Source organism: Heterocephalus glaber, unplaced genomic scaffold, assembly GCF_053883595.1.
Source record: "Heterocephalus glaber isolate CG9 unplaced genomic scaffold, H.glaber_assembly_v1.0 deba00001553, whole genome shotgun sequence".
Taxonomy (NCBI): Eukaryota; Metazoa; Chordata; class Mammalia; order Rodentia; family Bathyergidae; genus Heterocephalus; species Heterocephalus glaber.
In genome coordinates, this window is record NW_028258344.1 from 5,217,306 (window position 1) to 5,237,665 (window position 20,360).

At 40.1% G+C, this 20,360-nt stretch overlaps 1 long non-coding RNA gene across 2 annotated transcripts in view; it reads left to right on the forward strand.

Moving 5' to 3' along the window:
- LOC147824124 (uncharacterized) overlaps nucleotides 1–4,708 on the forward strand; it is a 51,806-nt gene extending 47,098 nt beyond the window's left edge. For both annotated transcript variants that reach the window (XR_015442698.1, XR_015442699.1), the window contains exon 3: nucleotides 4,151–4,708. This is a non-coding gene — a long non-coding RNA (uncharacterized LOC147824124). The remainder of the gene's footprint in view (nucleotides 1–4,150) is intronic.
- Nucleotides 4,709–20,360: the final 15,652 nt, after the last annotated feature.

A 20,360-nucleotide genomic window follows, 5' to 3' on the forward strand; every position in this document is an offset into this window, starting at 1 on the left:
TAGAATTTATTGTAAAGTAGATATACAGAGAGTATGCCTCCTAGAGAGAAGACAGGTAGTGCCATGCAGGCATCTGCCCCAAATGCAAGTTTGGATATCATTTTATGCACCCAAGAGTTACTTCTGGGGTCCCGGGAGCTAGAGTAATTATGATGCTTAATGACATTTTACTTAGAAGTTACTTTGGCATTCCAAACTGTCTTCCTGTCCTTTTCAGATGGTCAGTGTTCCCCTGGGGCCCTTAATCATGTAAGGAACTTACAAAAGAAATTTATGAAAGATAAGTTCTTTAAAGAACATTTGTTTGGGCTGGGGATTTAGCTCAGTGGTTCCGCTGCCTGCCTCACAAGCGCAAGGTCCCGAGTTCGATCCCCGGTAGCAAAAAAGAACATTTGCTTTCCTGTTATCACTGGACCATAGGCTATGGTAGCTTGGAATGCTGTGCGCCTTCTAGAAATAGAGGCCCTGTGTCTTTGGTCCAGGACCTAATGAATGATTATAAATGCATAGTACTGAGGTCTTTGTTTCTTAACTATTACTGCCAAAGCGTGCTATCTTATACTCGCCCTTGGCCTCAAGCCCACAGTGTCTAACTACATGCCTACTAGACCTATGCTGGAGAAAAAGTCACAAGTATAGCCACAAACATATAGACTTGTATGGGCCATAGTGAAGGATCCCAATGCCAGAGAAACTCTTGCCTAGGTCTATATGGAAACAAACACGTTCAAAGATGTTCCTTGCATCATTATTTGGGCCTCAGGGAGTTGGAGGCACCATAGGTACTCATCTTTTGGGGAGCAGATGAAATGTGGTAAGAGTTTATGCAGCCACTGATGCAATGAAGGAGCACATTTGTCTACAAAGATGTTGAATGAAAATGTAAGAAAGAGAGCAAGCTCTGTGGCATGATACCTGTGTTAGCCTTGTGTTATCCTAACAAGTACCTGAGATAAACAACTTTAAAAAAGAGCAGAGGGATATTTCGGCTCAGAGTTTTGGCGGTTCCTTCCATGGTGGCTGGGCTCTGCGGCTTTGGGCCTGTGCCAAGGCAGAGCATCACACCAGGAAGCACCTGGCAGAGGAGAGTGCTCACCTTACGGAGGCTAGGAAGCAAGGAGAGAGGAAGATGAAGAGTTGAAAGGCCCCCGTCTCCCCTTTCAGGACACACTGTCAATGACCTTCCTTCTGCTAGCCCTACCTCCTATAGGCTGGGGCATTCAAGACCCAAACTAGAGCAACACCATTTTAGTAATGGTAAGACATTCATACACATACAAACAAAACTGTGTTTTTACATTTCCAAGGGTAAATTCCTAAAACATTAAACAAGTGTCTATTTGGTGGGGAAAGAGAAAGGAAACAGATCATAGAGGGAAAAATTGTAAATAAAGCTAAAGAAGAGAGGAAGTTTGAACTCATGAGCTATGGTAATTAATGGGCCATGAAGCAAAGAAACAATTATCTTAGTTTTCGCTTGAATTCCTATGTATAAAAATTTACTTTCATTGATTCCTATGAACTATCAGTCTCTGTGAGAAGAAGTATTAAAGAAATGTATGAGTGCACACATGCCATTGTCATCAGCAATCAGTCAAATACTCCTTAAACCTATGGTATGGGTATAGTGCTGTGCTAGGCATGATTGGAAGAGTACATGGTATTGTCCTTTTTCTTATCATGCAAATTTCATGTAAAAATAGCATGACATTCAAAATAGTTTATAATTACAGTTATTCCAAACTGGGGAAGACATACAACATGAGTTGTGTGAAATTAACAAAAGATGGTTAGTAAGGACAGGAGGGGTCAGGAAATCTAGAAGTTTTCATGGAGAAAGAAGCTCTACATGGAGACTTGCAGGGTGGTACGGATTGGCTTGGGAGGGGAGGAGAGTGGAAACCTAGGCACAGATGTGGGCGGGGTGGACCCCATAGAAAGTGTAGGTTTGAGTTGTGGGTAGGGGGTGAAGTGTTCTGTGTTCTCTGCAAAAATCAGCCCTTGGGCTTGGGCTTGGCTCCAGGGCTCTGCGGGAAGCCATGTATACACCCTCTCTAGGCTTTTCCTGCTTGGCTCAGTATGTGGGCACTTGAGAGTGAGATTTGGGATTTGGCCAGGAGGATGCATCTGCTGTTGGCCACCAGCATCTCTTTCACTTCATTTCCCCTCTTCAGCTTGGGGCTGCCTCCTGGCATCAATCACCTCAGTGCTCCTTCCATAGGATGCAGGGAAGGTATCTCTTTTTAATGTGGCAATCCTACATCATTGACATAGGAAATTTTCTGCACATTCATGGAGAGATCTTCCAGCGATCATATAAAAAATCTTTTTAAAAATAAAAATCATGCATGCATGAATGTAATCAGATAATTTATGAGGTCTGTTAAGGCAAAGTACAGATGAAGAGCATAATCAAGGATGGATAAGAGGAAACAAGGTGATGGTTCTCTTGCAAATGGGAAAGGGTCCAGGAGACTGAGGGAGAGGGGAGATGCAGAGGGGAAGGGGAAGTAAGCAGAATAAAGGTATGCCATGTACAGGAACCCAATAACCTCAAAGAATGTGAACATTATATGTCATAAACATGAGCTAAGAAATAATAGTAACAATGAAAAAGAAATGGGGAAAGGGAATTTAGAGGCAGAGGAAGGGAGGTGGATGGGAAGGGGAAGGGGTTTAAAAAAAGAAACAAGCTGTATTATGTTCATGTACTCACTGCCTAGGATAAATGTATGCTTCATGTACTGCAAACGTATACTAATAAAAAAAATGAAAAGAAAGTCGTGAGTTCCAAGGCCTTCTCTCCCCTTCTCCTCTGTCCATAGTCTCTACTCAGAGGTAGTCACTGGAGTTAGTTCACAGATTCTTTTTCCTTTTTCTTTTCATAACAAAACAACTTATACACTTTGACATTTAAAACTGTGCACCACCTTTTCCTTTCCAGTGGAAACAAAAAAGAATTTAAAAATAAACCAACAAAATTACAATAATGTTAATTCCAAATAAGACCCTACAGATTCTTCTGATTCTCCCATTGAGTGGTAGGGCTCAAGTCATCATTAAGAGAGAATTTTATTTTAAAAGTATCATCATAAATTGCAAGGATACCTATTAACAATTAAACATGCCAAAGGAGAACCATGTTGTCAAATGCCCGCTTAATCTACCCAAACATCTCAAATCCACCCTTTGCTGACCTTCTATACCCCATTTTTAAGTTTTTTCCTTTTTTTTGAACAAGAGAAAGTAGACAGGTACATGTAGGTAAATGTAAACTGTCCATATTCATGCTAGGCAAATGCCCTTTGTATTTACTTCTATATTTCTATAGAAGTAATAGAGTGATACGGTGATATTGCTACTTTTTTTTTCCATCCCTCTAGCATGCTGGGCAAGTGCTCTGCCACTGAGCTATATCCCCAGCCTCTCTAATGCTATGTTTTAATTCTTCAGCTCAGTGGCATCACGCCTGCCTCACACACTCAAGGTCCTGAGTTTGATCCCTGGTACAAAAACAAAACAACCCCCCCCCCAAAAAAAACCCCTTTTAAACATATTTGGAAAATCTTTAATAGATAAATCATCTTTTCATTTGCAAATTTAATGAAAACTAAATAGTGAAATCAAGGATTTCTGAGAAATTTTAGGGTGCAGATGAGATATGTGATAAATGCAAAATACACACTGAATTTCAAAGATTTTCTCTGAAAAAAGAATAAAATATCTCAGCAATTTTATATTGATTTTATGTTGGAATAATATTTTGTATATGTTGAGTTAAATGTGATGATTGATTGATTGATTGATTGATTTTGGTACCGGGATTGAACTCGGGTCCGTGCGCTTGCGCAGCAGATGGCGAAACCACTGAGCTACATCCCTGGCTAATGTGATATATTATTAATATGAATTTGAGGGCTGGGGATGTAGCTCAGTGGCAGAGCATTTGTCTAGCATGAATAAAACCCCGGGCTCAATCCCCACCACTGCCCCCCAATAAAAAATAAAATCTTAAAAAGTTCATTTTTAAAAACACGATTACAAGACATTTAAAATTACACATGGGACTCAGTTATGTTTCTACTGGTAAGGCTGCATTAGATTCTATAATTTGGTTTGTTTATCTTGTCATGTATTTACCAACCTCCAGCTCTCGATTCTATGCCGGTGTTCTGGATTTCCTCTTGAGATGTGCATTTGTATCAGCCATCCTGTCCCCTGTGCCTCTGACGAGCTCCCTTCTGGATGGCCTGCTGTCATGCTGAGATGACCCTTCACTAACATCTGAGAAGTCCCTTTGCTGTTCTACGGTGTGGAAAACTTGTTTCCTCCATCTCATGTCTTCTTCCTTGCTTAATTCCTTTGTTTAATGAAACAAATTAATTCCTTTGTTAATGAAACTTCCCAATAGTTTCCTAAGAAAAGTGTGTAAGTGGTCAACTATTTGCAACCTAATATGTCTGAAAATTCTACATATACTTTTAACATGTAGTTTGATTGGGTAGATGAGTCCAGTGTGGAAATATTTTTTCAAAAATTAGAAGCTATTGCACTATTGTCTTGTAGTATGGTGTGTTGCTTTTGAGAAGTTGTAAGCCATTTTTTTTTTTAATCCTTTGTGTGTTTATATCTTTTCTTCTGTTTTTGCACCTCACAACCTTTTATTTATTTTTTCTCATCAATGCAATAAACTTTCATGATGACAGGGCTTGTGTGGGTCATGCTGTTCAATTCTGGGAAATTTCCTTGACTGACTTTATTGGTGATTTCCTCCTCTCCAATTTTTCCATTCTCCCTCTTTGGAACTTTTTATTATTTGGGTGAAACATAATTATTGGTCTGTAGTGGTCTTCTAATTGTCTTTTCTCTTTTATTTTCCATCTGTGTCTTTTGTTCTCCTTGTTACAAAATTTCTGCAAGGTTTCTTCCAACTTTTCTGCTGACTTATTTATAATTCATATTATTTAATTGTCCAAAGCTCTTTTGTTCACTGACTACTTTTTCTTTATAATCACATCCTGCTCTTGTTTTATGAGTACAATATTTTCTTTCCTTCTTTTTTATTTTGAGGTACTAGGAATTGAACCCAGGGCACTCTATCACCAAGCTATATCCTCACCTCTTTTTAAATTTTTATTTTGAAATAGAGTCTCCCTAAGTTGTCAAGGCTGGGCTTGAACTTATGATTCTCCTGCCTCAGCTCCCAAGTAACTAGGGTTACAGGAATGTTCCCCAGGTATAGTATTTTCTGTGTCACTGTCTTCAAGAACAATAATGATTGTTTTATTTGTGTCTTTTTCCTGTGTATTTTTGGTTTCTTTCCAGTCCCCTTTCTTCTGTTTGGTTAGACTTTTTCATGTTAAAAGCTTTTCCAGATGGGTTGCAACCCTGGGTTTTTTTCCCTGTAGAGTTAGTTGGACAGGGGATACCTGTGGGTGGGGTAGTGCAGAGGAGTCTTCGAGTGGATTGCTTTGGGTCCACCTTGCAGCTGGTCAGATATTTCAGAGGAGATTTTGCCAGTTTCCTGCCTGGGGGAATAAGTATGTTGGTTGTTCTGGGAAGTGAATTGGCAAAAGAGCTTGGGATTTCAACATTAAGCACATGTACATTCACTGCCCTCTGTTGCTGTAAGGCATCCCAGCCTGCTGTTGGCTGCCTCTGAGAAATATCTATTTCTCCATTACAAATGACCCCAAAACTTCATGTTTTATTTTGGTCACGATTTTTAGGGTGAGGGTTTTGGTAAATATGGCTGGGTCGTGTGTCTGACCGCATGGTCTCAGCTGGTGCAGCTGGGACAGAGGGCCATGCTGCTTTGTTCCTGCAGAGACGGGTGCTCCTTGGCTGCTCTATGTCTCTGTCTCTGTTTATTTGTCTCTCTCCATGGTGTTTCACCCTCCTCGAGCCTCTCTGTGTGGCCTGGGCTTCACACGACATGGCGATATCTATGCTCACACTTTATACATGGTCCCAACTTCTGATGGGCAGGAGGTAGAAGTTAGCAGCGTCACACAATTGAGGGCCAAGCCCAGAGCTGGTGCAGTGTCACTTCTGGCGTGTTCTACCGGTCAGAGAAGTCATAGTTCTTCTCTTTCTCGGGGCCCCAAATTCAAGGACATGAAGAAAGAGACTCCTCATGATGGGAGAGGAAACTCACATTGAAAACAATGTTGTGATTGGAGAGAGTCATCTTTGGAAAATTTAATCTGCCACCCCGCTCAGGTTAAAATTGATTTTTAAACAGTTTTTTTAAAATTTTAAAAAATGAGCATGATTCTCATTTTGTAGGAATATTTATCAATTGTTTCCCTTTTGTAGATGTTCTCCAAAACATCTATCCAACATTGTTGAAAATCCAAATTAAAGATTGTATGAAGCCAGGCTTGTTGGCATGTGCTTGTAGTCCAAGCTACTCTGGAGGTTGAGGAAGATGATCATTTGTGCCCAAGAGTCTGAGGTCAGCCTAGTAACACAAAACCCCATCTCAAAAAAAAAAGTTAAACATTTACACCAAGTCTTTAAAATATTTTTTTCATTTCTGTAACTAAATCTTTTCATTTGTTCTGCGGTCTCTCTCCCTCTCCCTCTCTCCCTCTCCCTCTCCCTCTCCTTCTCCCTCTCTCTCTTTTCTTTTTCCTTCAGGAGGAGATCTAAATTTATTCAGTTTGAAGACTTCAAGGGTATTTTTGTTAATGACTGTGTTGGTTCCTGTTCTCTTAATCCCAAAGAAGATATTTTCAGTTGTTATTTATTGGGCAGTTTTATTTTTCTCACTTGGGGATCAATTCAACTGGGAGAAGTTGGTTGGAAGGCAGTTTTGCCTCAGGAATTCACTGCTTTTCAAAATACTGTAGTTCGTTTCAAGCCTCTGTGGCAGGTTCTGGTAGGGTATCCTAAGCCCCTCCAATTCTCTCCTGGGAGGTCAGTGGTTCTGTTTGTGAGATATTGCTCTCACTTGCCACCCACTAAGTAATTCAATCTAATTTTTTTCCAGTTCAAGTCTGAGAACTCTGCAAATATTGGGAAAGACATCATGCACTTATTTCCTGTATTAATCAATTTTCCTTTTAATGGGACAACCCCCCCACCCCCCCACCCCCAGCTTAAAGGAAGAGAGGTTTATTTTTGCTCATATTTTCAGTAGATTCAGTCCATGGTGAGCTGGCTCCAATGCAGAAATGGTATGGTGGAAGGGCATGGCAGAAAAAAGATGCTTACAATCATGCCAGCAAGGAAGCAAAGAAAGAAGAAAGGAGCCAGGGACAAGAATATACCTTTCTTGATCACATCCTGAGTGACCTACCTCTTCCATCCAGACCCATCTGTGAAATATGATACTTATGGGAGACATTTTAGATCTTAACTATAGCATTCTACTCTTGAGATGAACTCCTGAACATTCATCTCATTACGCAAAATGCATGTAGTGCATCTTAAGAGTTGCCAAAGTTTTAACAGTTCCTTCATTGCTAAAAAGTCCAAGTCCAAAGTCTTCTCTGAGACTCAAGGCAAACTCTTACCCATGAGCCCCTGTAAAAATCACAAAACAAGTTAAATACTTCCAACATGCAATGGTACAGGGTAAACATTCCCATTCTAAAAGGGAGGAATAGGGCATAGAAAGCAATTGGACCAAAGCAAGACTGTAACCTAGAATGGCAAACACTAAATCTTGTAGTTCTATGTCCAGCACTTGGGGGAGGTTGTGCTGAGATGTGAACTCCCTGGGCTTGGGAAGCACCACCCCTATAGCCTTGCCAGTTGCAGCCCACATGACCTCTCTCAGCTAGCTGCACTCTCTGTTTGTGTCTTTCCTCAGCAGATATTACATGCTCTTAGCATCTCCAGCTTTGGAAAGTCTCTTCTACACTTTTGGCTTCATTCTTACAGCTTCAAGTAACATCCTATCATGGGATCCTGGCAGGGACTGTGGCCTTGTCACATATTTTTGCCTGGCCTCCAAGACTTTCTTCTGAAGTCTGAGTAGAAGCCTCCATGACCCCACAATCCTTACATTCTACATACCTGAAAAATTAGCACCATGTAGATGATACTGTGATGGTTGATTGATTGTGTCAACTTGAGAAGTTTGGTTAAAAGAAGCTTAGCTAAATTGGCTCAGCAATTCCATGCTCTAGGGTGTGGAGAATCCATCCTAGGGTGGCTAGTTGCCTGGGTGATACAAAGGGGAACAGAGGAAGGACTCTGCTGCTTCTGTTCTATGGAGGAGATCCAATCTTTGCCTTCACCTTGGATGTCATCTCCTGGCTTCCAGTGCGGACTCTGGCTTCCAGCTCAGACTCTTCAGCCTTCCAGTGCAGACTCTTTGGCTTCTGGCATGAATCCTTCAGCTTCCCAGTGTAGACTCATCAGCCTTCCATCTTGGCCTTGGATACAGACTCACACAGGACACTGCAGTGAGCTCTGGACCTTCACCTAAATTCTTCAGTCTCCAGTGTGCAGACAGACCCTCTGTACTCTTCCTCAACTAGTTCTGTGGGTGGCCATTATAAGCTAATCTTGTAAAAAAAATATTTATTTTGTGTTATATTTGTTTCTCTAGTAAATGCTGACTGATACAGATACCAGGCCTGTCACCAGCTTGAGCAGAAGCTAGGCCCCCTTGGACCATTACTGCAGTGAGCTCTGAGTGACTTGATGGCTGAAATCAGGAAACTATTTTTCTAGAGCTGTACAGCCCTGAATAGGGAGGCTGCTCTGGAACTCTTCTCAAAGTGGTCTTTCAAAGAGGTTTACCCTTTTTCACCCTTGAGCCTGTGATGGGTGGTTCTGGCCAAATTCTGAGATGCCCTCAAGCCATTTTTCCTATGGTTCTGATGCAAAATACTTGGCTTATTATTATTATTATTTTTTACTTGGTTTATTTTTTTATTTTTTTTGGTACCAGGGATCGAACTCGGGTCCTTCCACTTTCAAGGCAGGTGGCAGAATCACTGAGCTAAATCCCCGGCCCCTAGTTGGTTTATTTTGTTTTTTTTTTTTGGTACTGGGGATCGAACTTTGGTCCTTGCACTTGCGAGGCAGGCGGCGGAACCACTGAGCTAAATCCCCAGCCCTGTTGGTTTATTTTTAATGCTACTCTTTTAGCAACCATACTCTCCTTTGCCTCAATTTTACAGTTGTTTCTATTTTGGCTAAGCCTCACAACATTCAACTCCACTTTTTGCCCCTGTTATCACTACAAATCTAGCTGAAAGCAGCCAGAAGTGCCCATATCACAGCCTGAACATTGGGCTGCCTTGAACTTTCTTCCATCAGATTAATTAGTCCATCACCCTTAATCTCATTTTTCCATCACTGGGGCATAATATCTGACACCAACTAACTTGAAGGAGGAAAGGTTTATTTTTGGCTCACAGTTTCAGGACATGATTGTCTGGTTCCAAGGTAGAAAGGGAATGGCTGAGGAAAGCTGGTCACATCATGGCAAACAAGAAGCAAAGAGAGTGGGAAGCTGAGGACAAGAATACATCCTTCCAGGTCAAACCCCCATTGACTTGCTTTTCTGGCTGTGCTCTATCTCCAAACACATGAGATTTTAGGGGTGAAATTTTAGATCTTTTAGTTCCCACATAGTTTTTCTATGTAAGTTCAGATTCTAATTCATCTTTTTCCAGCACCCAGTCATCCATATTTTCTCCAAATGTCTTGTTTATTGATATAATTTCCCTTATTTTACATTAATGTCATAAATTTTCTCCCACCTTTATTATAACATTATGATCTTTCACTGGAATTTTGGGAAGAGATAGGAATTAAGCTCAAATCACCATCTTTTCAGTCTTATTGGTCATTTTCTTCTTGGTTTGGGTTAAAGAAGTTATTAAGAAATCCTCCAAAGATTTGATTATGCTAGAAAGAGTAGATGTCTTATTTTCTATGGCTAAGAAGAGGGGCAAATGTCTGTAGCAGTGGGTCCCAATCCTGGGTGCGCATCAGGATCAGCTGGGGTGTATGTGCAATGTAATGCTGGTGTTCAGACTATAGCTCAGACACTGTGATGTGTTTGGCCTGTGATGTGACCCCATCATGAGCTTTCACGCAAGCTCCCTGGGTAGTTTTGGTTCTTGGTATGCTAAGAACTGTAAATCTTAGAGAAGTGGCTGTATATCCTGAGCCTGTGAGTGCCTTTGGAATAGGGAAAAAGGAGAAGAAGGAAATAGGAGAGTAAAAAGGAAGACATTTCATGGGAGAGGAAAGAACATGGGATCTAGAGCTTGTGTCTGATGCTCAGGTCCACAATTGGATGTCTGTGTAACCTTGGAGTCCCATTTTATTAGTAAAATAGCAATAATGATGCCTACTTTGTGGTACTGATAGAAGACAAAATTGATAGAAGCAAATATTGGCTATTTAAAAAAAAGAAAGAGGGCTGGGGATTTAGCTTAGTGGTTCCACTGCCTGCCCTGCAAGTGCAAGGTCCTGAGTTCGATCCCTGGTACCAAAAAAAGAAAGAAAGGAAGAAAGAGAAAGCATAGTAATCAAAGAGGAAGCACCATTAGAGAGAGAGAGAGAGAGAGAGAGAGAGAGAGAGAGAGAGAGAGAGAGAGAAACTCCAATGATACAGAACACTGGTTTCCCTTTTGTGGGATGCCTGACCTTGACCATGGTATAGATAGATCACTTATTTCTTTTTAAGGTAAGAAACTACAGGGGACATTCCAGGGAGGGAAGTGCGATAGACCACACATGAGTCTTTGTTTGTGAATGCTTCCTTCTCCTAAGGCTGCCACAATTGCATCAGCTTACAGATTTTATCCTCTTGATAAAATATTGTCCATATTTCTTGCTCTTCCTCACAAAATATCACTTACAATGTAAACTCAGGATCTATGGGAAGGTGGAGTAAAGGCTGAATTTTTATTTTTAAATATAAAAATTATCTAATCAGAGGCAAAAGAAATCTCTATCATGAGACCTATTATTCTTTATTTTGCCTTCTTAGGTTGATTTCCTAAATACAATATTCATTGATTTAATTAATATGTTCTTAATATTATTTGCTTTTGTGAGACAACAAGGATTTTCCCTTTTTCCTTTTCCCTTTGTAGTGGGTAGAAGAAATATGTTCTAATCTCTACAGAGTGTTTTCTCTGATGTCAACCAGTTCTCCAGTTCTCCAAAACCAACTCTGGGGGTCCAATGACTAAGCTCAATTCTCATACCAAGTACCTAGAGTTAGTGTAGACTCCACAGGTTAAAGGCTCAGTTCCACAAGACTGTTCTACTTCAGATGTTAGTCACAGGTCTCAGGCTATCTGTTATTTGGCCAACAGCCTATAAATTAAGAGTTTTCATGCCCCTTTAACCCCACCCACATTTGAAAATTTGCTACAGTTGCTCACAGAACTCAGAAAAACAGCTTACTTCTAATTAGTGGTTTATTATAAAAGATACAACAGCCAGATTTAAGAGATGCATAGGCCTAGTATGGAGGGTTTTCTTTTTCTGACTCTACATGTACCATCCTCCCAGTACCTAGATCTGTTCACCAATCTAGGAGCTCTGGAATCTCACTATTGAAGAGACTGTGTAGAACTGAAATTCTAGCCTCCTTTTCATCTTCCTGGAGGTGGAAGAGTGAAGTTGAAAGTCCCAAATCTCTAATTACCTGGTAATTCTTAAGGCATTCTAGACGACTCACCATAAATCACCTTATTAGCATAAACTCAAGTATGACTGGAAGGGACTTATTTTGAATAACAAAAGGCACTGACAACTCTAGAAGTTCCAAGGGTTTTAAGAACTCTGTATTAGTGATCAGAGACAAAGACTGAATATATTTTTGTATTATATCATACCTCGATACCCATGTATTTGACCTTTTAAAAAAAATACAGTAGTTCTTCCTAGACTGTGGTTTTACTTTCTGTGGGTTCAGTTACCTAAGGTCAAACATAAACCAAAGTTATTCCATGGAAAATTCCAGAAATAAACAATTCATACATTTAAAAATGTGCACCATTCTAAGTAGTGTAGTGAAATCTCATTCTTTTATTCCATCCTGCCCCAGATGTGAATTACCCATTTGTCTAGTGTATCCATCCTATATATGCTACCTGGCCATTAGTCACTGAATAGTTGTCTGGGTTGTAAGATTGACAGTGACTGTATCACTGTACTTGTGTTCAAGTAACCCATGTTACAATGCTTATGTCATTAAATTCACTCAATCTCATCATGGGAGCATTGCATCATCTCACATCATCATCAGAAGTGTGTGAGAAAAAGAGAGCAACCATATTCATAAACTTTTATCATAGTACATTGTTATAATTCTTTTATTTTATTGTTAATTAATATTTTTAATCTCTTATTGTATCTAATTTATAAATTAAGCTCTATCTATCTATCTATCTATCTATCATCTGCCTATCAAAAACATGGTGCATATTGAGTTTGGCACTATCTGCAATTCTGGGCATGCCCTAGGCAGTCTTGGAATGTAGACGTCATGGATAAAGGGAGGGGCATTATAGTATTTTATGGGTTCAATTAAATTAATGATCTTGAGATGACCTTATCCTGTTTTTTTTAAATTTGCCCTGAATCCAATGACTGGTATTCTTGTAAGAGATTAAAAGTAACAGATAGACACAAAAGGGAGAAGACCATGTAGAGATGGAGGCAGAGATTAAAGTTAAGCTGCCCAAGAAGTGCATGGAACCACCAGAAGCTGAAAGAGGCAAGGAAGCTCTTGGGACCTATAGAAGGAGCACAGATCTGCTGCAGAACTAATGAAAGACTAAATTTCTTTCTTTTTTTTTTTTTTTTTTTGGTACCGGGATTGAACTCAGGTCCTTGTGCTTGTGCTGCAGGCGGCGAAACCACTGAGCTAAATCCCTGGCCCTAAATTTCTTTCGTTTTGAGCCACTGAGTTAGTGCTAATTTATTATGGCAGCCTTAATACGGAAAATAAGGGAAATAAACCTGTTCTCATCCCATTTCCCTTCCTTTTATCCTTTCTCCTTCAGCTTAATTATAATAGTCAAGAAATGATCTAATTATGCTGGAGAAAAGAACACAAGTCCCAGCAGAAGTTAAATGATATGCAAGTTAAATGACCACACAGGACCACCAGATGGACTTGCCACAAGCCACCAGGCAGCTGAGTGTTAAGAGAAGAGTGTATATAATAACTATAGAAGGCAAGGGGCTTCTGTGTCCTCAGACTTAATGTTTCTCTTGACAAAACATACCTTGATCAAAGAATTAGTTTTCTCCCTTGATGCCTTCATTTGGTGACATCACTTTGGTCTTTCAATTTTGAGCCTTCAGCTAGAGTCTTCAAGCTCCATTTTTTTTCCAGACTAGCCTCATAGCATATTTATATTTTGCCTGCCTTCCAAAGGGATTTTGAGAATACATACAACTTAAAAATAGTTGACAAAAGCCACTGGGCTGTTTAATCTCTCAAGGCAAACCTTAAGAAAGTCAAGACACCTATTGAAGAACTGCTTGGGAAAAACATATATTTTAAAATGAAACAGGGGTTTTCCTCCATCTCCCCGCCCCTTTTGGAAGGCAGACATTATGGAAATTTTTGTCAGGTCACTAGCTGACTACTTAGATAACAACAGAATAGAAATTCTAGTGACCACACAAAATGAATACACACTGCGAAAATAGGTTGGAAGAGTCATGAACAGATGGCTCCAACTCTTAACAAACAAGACTCAGCCATCCCTGAAGACAATATTAAATTTCTACAGTCACCATAATGCAATGCTCAAAATGTCCAGTTTTCAACAGCAACAAATACGAAATATACAAAGAAACAGGAAAATACAGTCCATTCACAGGTAAGAAAGAATTGGACAGAAAACATTTCTGAGAAATTCTAGACATTGGAATTCAGTCAGAGATGTTAAAATACATTCAATGTGCTAAAAGAAACCATAGACAAATACCTAAAATAATAAATGCAATGTATGAACAAAATGAGAATATCAACAAAGAAGTAGTTATAAAAGTGAACCAGCAGAACGGCTGAGAAATACAATAACTGAAATGAAAAACTCACTGGAAGTGTTCAACAGCAGATTTAAATAGGCAAAATATAGGATCAATTAATTCAAGAATAAGACAATTGAAATTACTCAATCTGAGGAGCAGAAAGAAAAAATAATGTAGAAAAACTAACAGAACATGAAGGATGTGTAGGATACTATCAAAAAATTAACGTATAGATTAGAGGAATCATAGAAGGGGAAGAAAGAAATTTAAGCAAATAATGGCAGAAATCCTCCCAAATCTGAGGACATGAACATAGACAATCAGGAAATTCAATGGACTCCAAAGAAGGTAAACACAAAGAGATCCACTTGACACATTATAGTCAAATTGTTGAGACCCAAAGACAGAGAATTTTGAATGCAGAGAGAAGTCTTCATTATAAAAGATGATATATTAAAAACAAATAATATTAATATTAACAACAAATTGCTCCTCAGAAGCCACAGAGGCCAAAGGGCAGTGGATGACAAAATTCTGAAAGAAAAAGAGGCAACCAAGAATTCTATACCTGACAAAACTATCTTTCAAGAATGAAGGAGAAATTATAAATGAAAATTAGGGAGTTCATTACCAGCATGCTTATTCTGCAAGAAGTGTCAAAGTAAGTTTTCTAGGGTGAAATGAAAAGACAGTGATGGTAAATTCAAGCCGTAAGAAGAAATAAAGATAATTATATAAGAAAATCTAGTATCATTGGTATATTAGTCACTTTTCTGTTTCTGGGAAAAAATACCTGACATACACAACTTAAAAGAAAACAGCTTTATTTTGGCTCCCAATTTCAGAGGTTTCAGTCCATGATTTGCCAGCTCCAAGGCAGAAGAAAGCAGCTCACCTCATGGCATGCAAAGAGCAGAGAGAAGGGTGGGATGAGGAGCAGAAGTAGAGAGAATAAATGTCTAGGGATAAGACACACCCTTCAAAGTATGCCTCCAGTGACCTCTGTCCTGCAGTGGACCTCCATCTCTTTCTTTTGTTTTTCTTTGTAGGTGTTTATTTATTGACATCTGAAAGTATTCCCAATAGATTGCTCATTGAAAAAAAAAATCAGATTAAAAAATCTAGAAGCCCAAAGAGGTTAAGTACAATATGAGTCCATTTGTATTTGTTAACACGGACTAAACATGCACATGGCTTTTCAAAGGATTGAACCATTGCCGAGGTTACTGCCCTCATGAAGCAATGCTTTCTGAAAGCCTCACCTGTGAACACATGAGACTTCTGGGGAACGTTTTAGTCCTAAACTAACAATTGGGCATTTACTTTGATTTGTAACTTCTCTTTTTCCTGTATGATTTAATAGCTACATGCATGAAATGACGACTCTATGTTAAAAAGCACACAATATGTAAAGAGGGCAATCTGTGACAACAGCAATATTAAGGGGAGGATGTATATGAGCAGAGCGCTTATATATTATGGAAACTAGGTTGATATCATTTAAAGTTGGTTGTGGTAAGTTTAAGATGTTAACACTAAGAAAATAAGTTTAAAAATATAGACAAGAAAGGGAGTAATAATTGTATAGTATAAAACTAAGGATTACCAAAGACATTCTACATTTTTTCAGATAAGTTACAAGGCTTTTTTATTTATCGATTCTCACAACTCTGTGTAAGAGGAGCCAGTTATATGTTGTAGGCTTTGACAACTTGGGAAAGAGCTGTGAGGCTGTACTTTGAGCCATTTTTTAAAAAATTAATTTTATTGGCACATTTTATTGGTACATTTTAGGTATACAGTTCGTTTACATTTATCATTGGGTGTTTGTACCTGTACGTGATATATCTTGGTTCTTATTTTTTTCCCCATTACCTGTGCACCCTTCACCCCCTCCACCCTTCCCTATTTACATAGATTTCATTTCCATTTTTTTTCTTTTCTCATAGTTTTTCCTTTCCCTCTTTTCCTTTCCCCTCCCCCTTCCTTCACTCTGAGCCATTTTTTTTTTTAACCAGGTAAAGTACAAACCCTGGGTTAAAGGAAGAACGTAATAGAATGGAGAAATCTCTTGGCTAGCAGGGATGAAAAGTGGGTTCTAGACACCTGGATTCTGGCCACATGACATTGGACAACTCTGATTCTTTTTTCTTCTTTAATCTGTAAAGAGAGGATGTTTGCATTAGCTATTTTTGTTACTATAACAAAATACTCAAGCCAGGCTAAATTTATAAAGAAAGGAGGATTAGTTAGCTTCCAGGGCTGGAGGTTCAAGGGCATGCACTGACAGCAGCATGGCTCTGATGAAGGTCTCAGGGTGGGTTGTGTCGTAATGGTGGGAGTAGTCATGAGAGGGGCGGACTACATCCTTAAGATTTTTTTGTAGTACTGGGGATTAAACCCAGGGCTTTTGCACTGAGCTACATCCCCAGCCATTTTAAAATTTATTTTTACTTTAAACCAGGGTCTTGCTAAGTTGTTAAGTTGCCTAGTTAAGTTGGCTTGAACTTGCAATCCTTCTACCTCAGCCTCCCAGAAAGCTAGGATTGTACCACAAAATGCAGCTCCAAACGGGTAATTTAAGAGGCTTTGATCCCACATTCCCTCCTCAGGACACTGCCCCAATGACTTAAGGACCTTCCACTAGGCTCTATTTCTTTCTTTCTTTCTTTTTTTTTTGGTACCGGAGATTGAACTCTGGTCCTTGCACTTGTGCAGCAGGTGGCAAAACCGTGGGGCTAAATCCCCGGCCCAAGGCTCTGTTTCTTAAAGATCTATCATTTCCCAACATTGCTGCTTTGAAGACCAAGCTTCCAATAAATAAATCACGGGGGGACACACTAAACAATATCCAACCCATTGCAATTTTGGACTAGACGATCTCCAAGAATCCAGCCAGCCTGAAGACAAGCAGCAAGGTTTGCCCCTCACTAGGGCATGCCTTCTGAATCGAAGGACATGAGTGACAGAGGCCCCTTTCTTTTACTTTGCGTGCAGTATGCACTCTGGGGCTGATTTTGGAAGAGATGGAAGTCTTACATGGCTGTCCAGACCTTGACATATGGGACTTGCTCTGGGTCTGAGTCAAGCGAGCGGACCTTCAGCTCAAGTAGGTGGGTATTTTTGGAGGGTTGCTTGTATGCCAAGAAATGTGCTCAAACCTGCACACAGAAAAATAATGAGTCCTGCCTTTAAGGAGCTGCCATGCTATATTTGTCCTAATAAGGAAACTGGCGCTTAAAAGGACTAAGTTGTGTGAATGGAAACCACACAAGAAGAAGCGAAGCTGGGGCAGGAAGCCAGGCTGATTTCTAGATCAGAGAGCTTGCCCTGGTGTCACAGGTCAACCATGTGCCATTTTCCTGATGTCTAGAGCAGGCTGCTGTAGAACTCTTTTTAGGTATAAACTGTACTTTGGTACACATTACTGTAGGGATTTTGGTATCATCAGTAGCCTGACTGTCTCATGCTGAAGTTAATACTTCCTCTTGTTCTATTTAATTGAAAAAGACACAGTCCCTGGCCTTTTCACTTCTGGTCAATGGCGTCAGTTCCTCATTTAGCACTTCTCGGAAGACATAACTACAGCACCCTCGGGGCAGGACAAGAGGTGAGAAAGGGAGACATGAATTCCTGACCTGGGTCCTACAGACCTTTCAGGCCAAACCCAGCACAAATCCTAGTACCTTGGTTTGCACAATGCGCACTTTCTTCATCTGTAGGTGAAGCAACAAGCCTGTTTGCTTTCCTAGGCCTTGTTGAAAACTCAGTTTCTGAAGGCCTTGCCTTTTCTCTGATCATTACATTGCCCCTTAACTAATTATGTATGGTCTTCAACTTCGAATGGTCTGACTTATGATTTTTTGACTATGATGGTGCAAAGGGACATGCATTTAATAGAAGCCACACTTCTGGTTTTGAATTTTGACCTTTTCTCAGGCTAGGGACATACAGTGGAACTTTTTCTCCCAGGCAGGGTGCCAGCAGTGACCCACAGCCCCTGCCAGCCCCATAATCACAGGAGGAAACAGTGACATTCTAGCGTGCTATGCTGCTAAACCATGAGGATTGGCGAGTTAGATGTATTCAATGCACTTTCAATTTACCATAGCTTCAACTTATAATGGTTTTATTAGGATATACAACCGTGATGTGAGTCGAGGAGCATGTGTTTTTTGAAGAGCTTTGGCATAGCATGTATTTTAATTTGTTACACTTTTGAAATCATTTTATGTCGCTTAAGAATTGAATGGTCAATAAAAAAGTAAGCACAAGGACTGTCATGGGCTGAATGGTGGCCAGGGTGCTAATCCCTGGAGCTGTAAATGTGTGTGCGAAGGACCTTGAGAAGAAGTGGCCTTCTGGTGAGTCCTAAATGCCACCCAAAACATCCTTATAAGGGAGAGGCAGAGGGAAATGACCCACAGAGAAGAGAAGGCGTGTGAAAAAGGAGACAAGAGATCAGAGACAAGGCCACAAGCAGAAGAATGTGGCTGGAAATGACAGGGAAGGGATCCTTCTCCAGAGGGAAGATGGGCCCAGTGACACTTTGACTTTAGCTCCATGATGTTGATGCTGAAATTCTGGCCTGGGGGCTAGGAGAGTATAAATTTCTGTTGTTTGAAGCCATGACAATTGTACTATTTATTACAGCAGCTACAGGAAACTAATGCTAATACTCTGACATTATAGCCATTTGATTCTCTCTCAGAAAAGTGGTTTCAAATCATACAATAAAATACATAGAATTATGCAGCAGACCAAATATGTTAAAATACAGTTACCAGAACATAAGAATACAAAGTGCTGCAGCATTGAACACATTAATCAAGATGATGCTGGCAAGTTGGAGATGACCTGAGTTTTGAAAGACATCAGTGTATTCAATGACAGGCTGCAGTGGCACTGCATTAATCAAAATGCTGAATGTCAATCACAGAGGGGTCTATAGGAAAGAAGGGGCCGTGGAGTGTCATCTAAGGAGGAGTCTCAGACTCACTGTTGTTTTGAAGTAGTCACAAGGGTAAACAGTGTTCCGAAATTACTACAGTAACCGCAATGAAATTGTGAAAAGTATCTGGTGTTCTCTGGTGACTAAATGACTTGTCATAGGGACTGCTCTGTAGTTTGTTGCCTATACTCATTAGAAGAAATGGTGCATTTTAGGTTATGAACCTCAGGCACAAGATCCCTGGCTCAGGGGCAAAGGAAGGGTTGGCACCAGCTTGAAGGCCACAGGGACTGTGGGCTCTGGTGTGCAGGGAGGCAGAGGAGGGCCGGGCAGGGCACGAGTCAGGACGGCAGCCAGTACAGGCGCCATTGCCTTGTGCACGGGCCCCGAGAGGCAGTGAATGATAAAGGCCGGCTTGGCAAATTGGCCGGAGTGTCAGGTGGACTATGAAATATGACGGGTTAACAGCTGAGGCTGGTGGTGTGACCTGCTTTCAGACACTTCATTTAGAAGTTATCATATTGCTGGATGCTTCTTATAATCTGTGATGATGCTGATTGTGATAAATCATGAGTTTCTGGCAAACTCCGCCAGCCCGCTCCAATGGCTGAACAGAGAAAATGTGTAATTCTATGGGAACATTCATGCCACGAAGGAGAGTGAGGGTCTGGCCGTAACAACAGAATGCTCAGTCAATGAACAAAGTAATTAAATCAAGCTAATTAAATCACAATAAAAATAATTTTAATTTAATTAATTTCTCTGCACTGATGGAACATTACATGGAAACCAGGAGGGTTTCTGAACACTAATAGAATTTTGGAGCTGGGACACCAAAGTTGTGGTCACTGGTGTGGTACGTGGGTTAATGTTGAAAGAATGAAATTAAATACGCTTAATGAGGTGCTGATATGTTGACTGAGCCTCAAGTGGAAAATGATTTTGGAAGTAAGAAAATGGGATCTCTTCTTTTCCCAGTTAGGTTACAGTACTAACTGAGCCAATAAATGTCAAACTTGGGAATAATATAAGAACTAGATAAAGTAGATGACACATGATTGCCTCCCTGTGTTAAAACTGATGGGCAACTTCAGCCAAGTGAGAGCAAATAGTTTACTAGGTACATTCATTACGGTCAGCCTTATCCTCAACAACTAGTACCTAATAAAGCCACTGGAAGCATTAGAATGGGAATCTAATCTTGTGAGGTCCCTAGACAAGGACTAAGCAAGTGGCAATAGATTTTTAACAGCAACGTGGAAGATTTAGGTGTGCCATGTAGAAGGAATTTTTGTCTGGGCCAGGTATTAACCCCGTTACTACTACTACTTCTTCTTCTTCTTCTTCTTCTTCTTCTTCTTCTTCTTCTTCTTCTTCTTCTTCTTCTTCTTCTTCTTCTTCTTCTTCTTCTTCTTCTTCTTCTTTCTTCTTC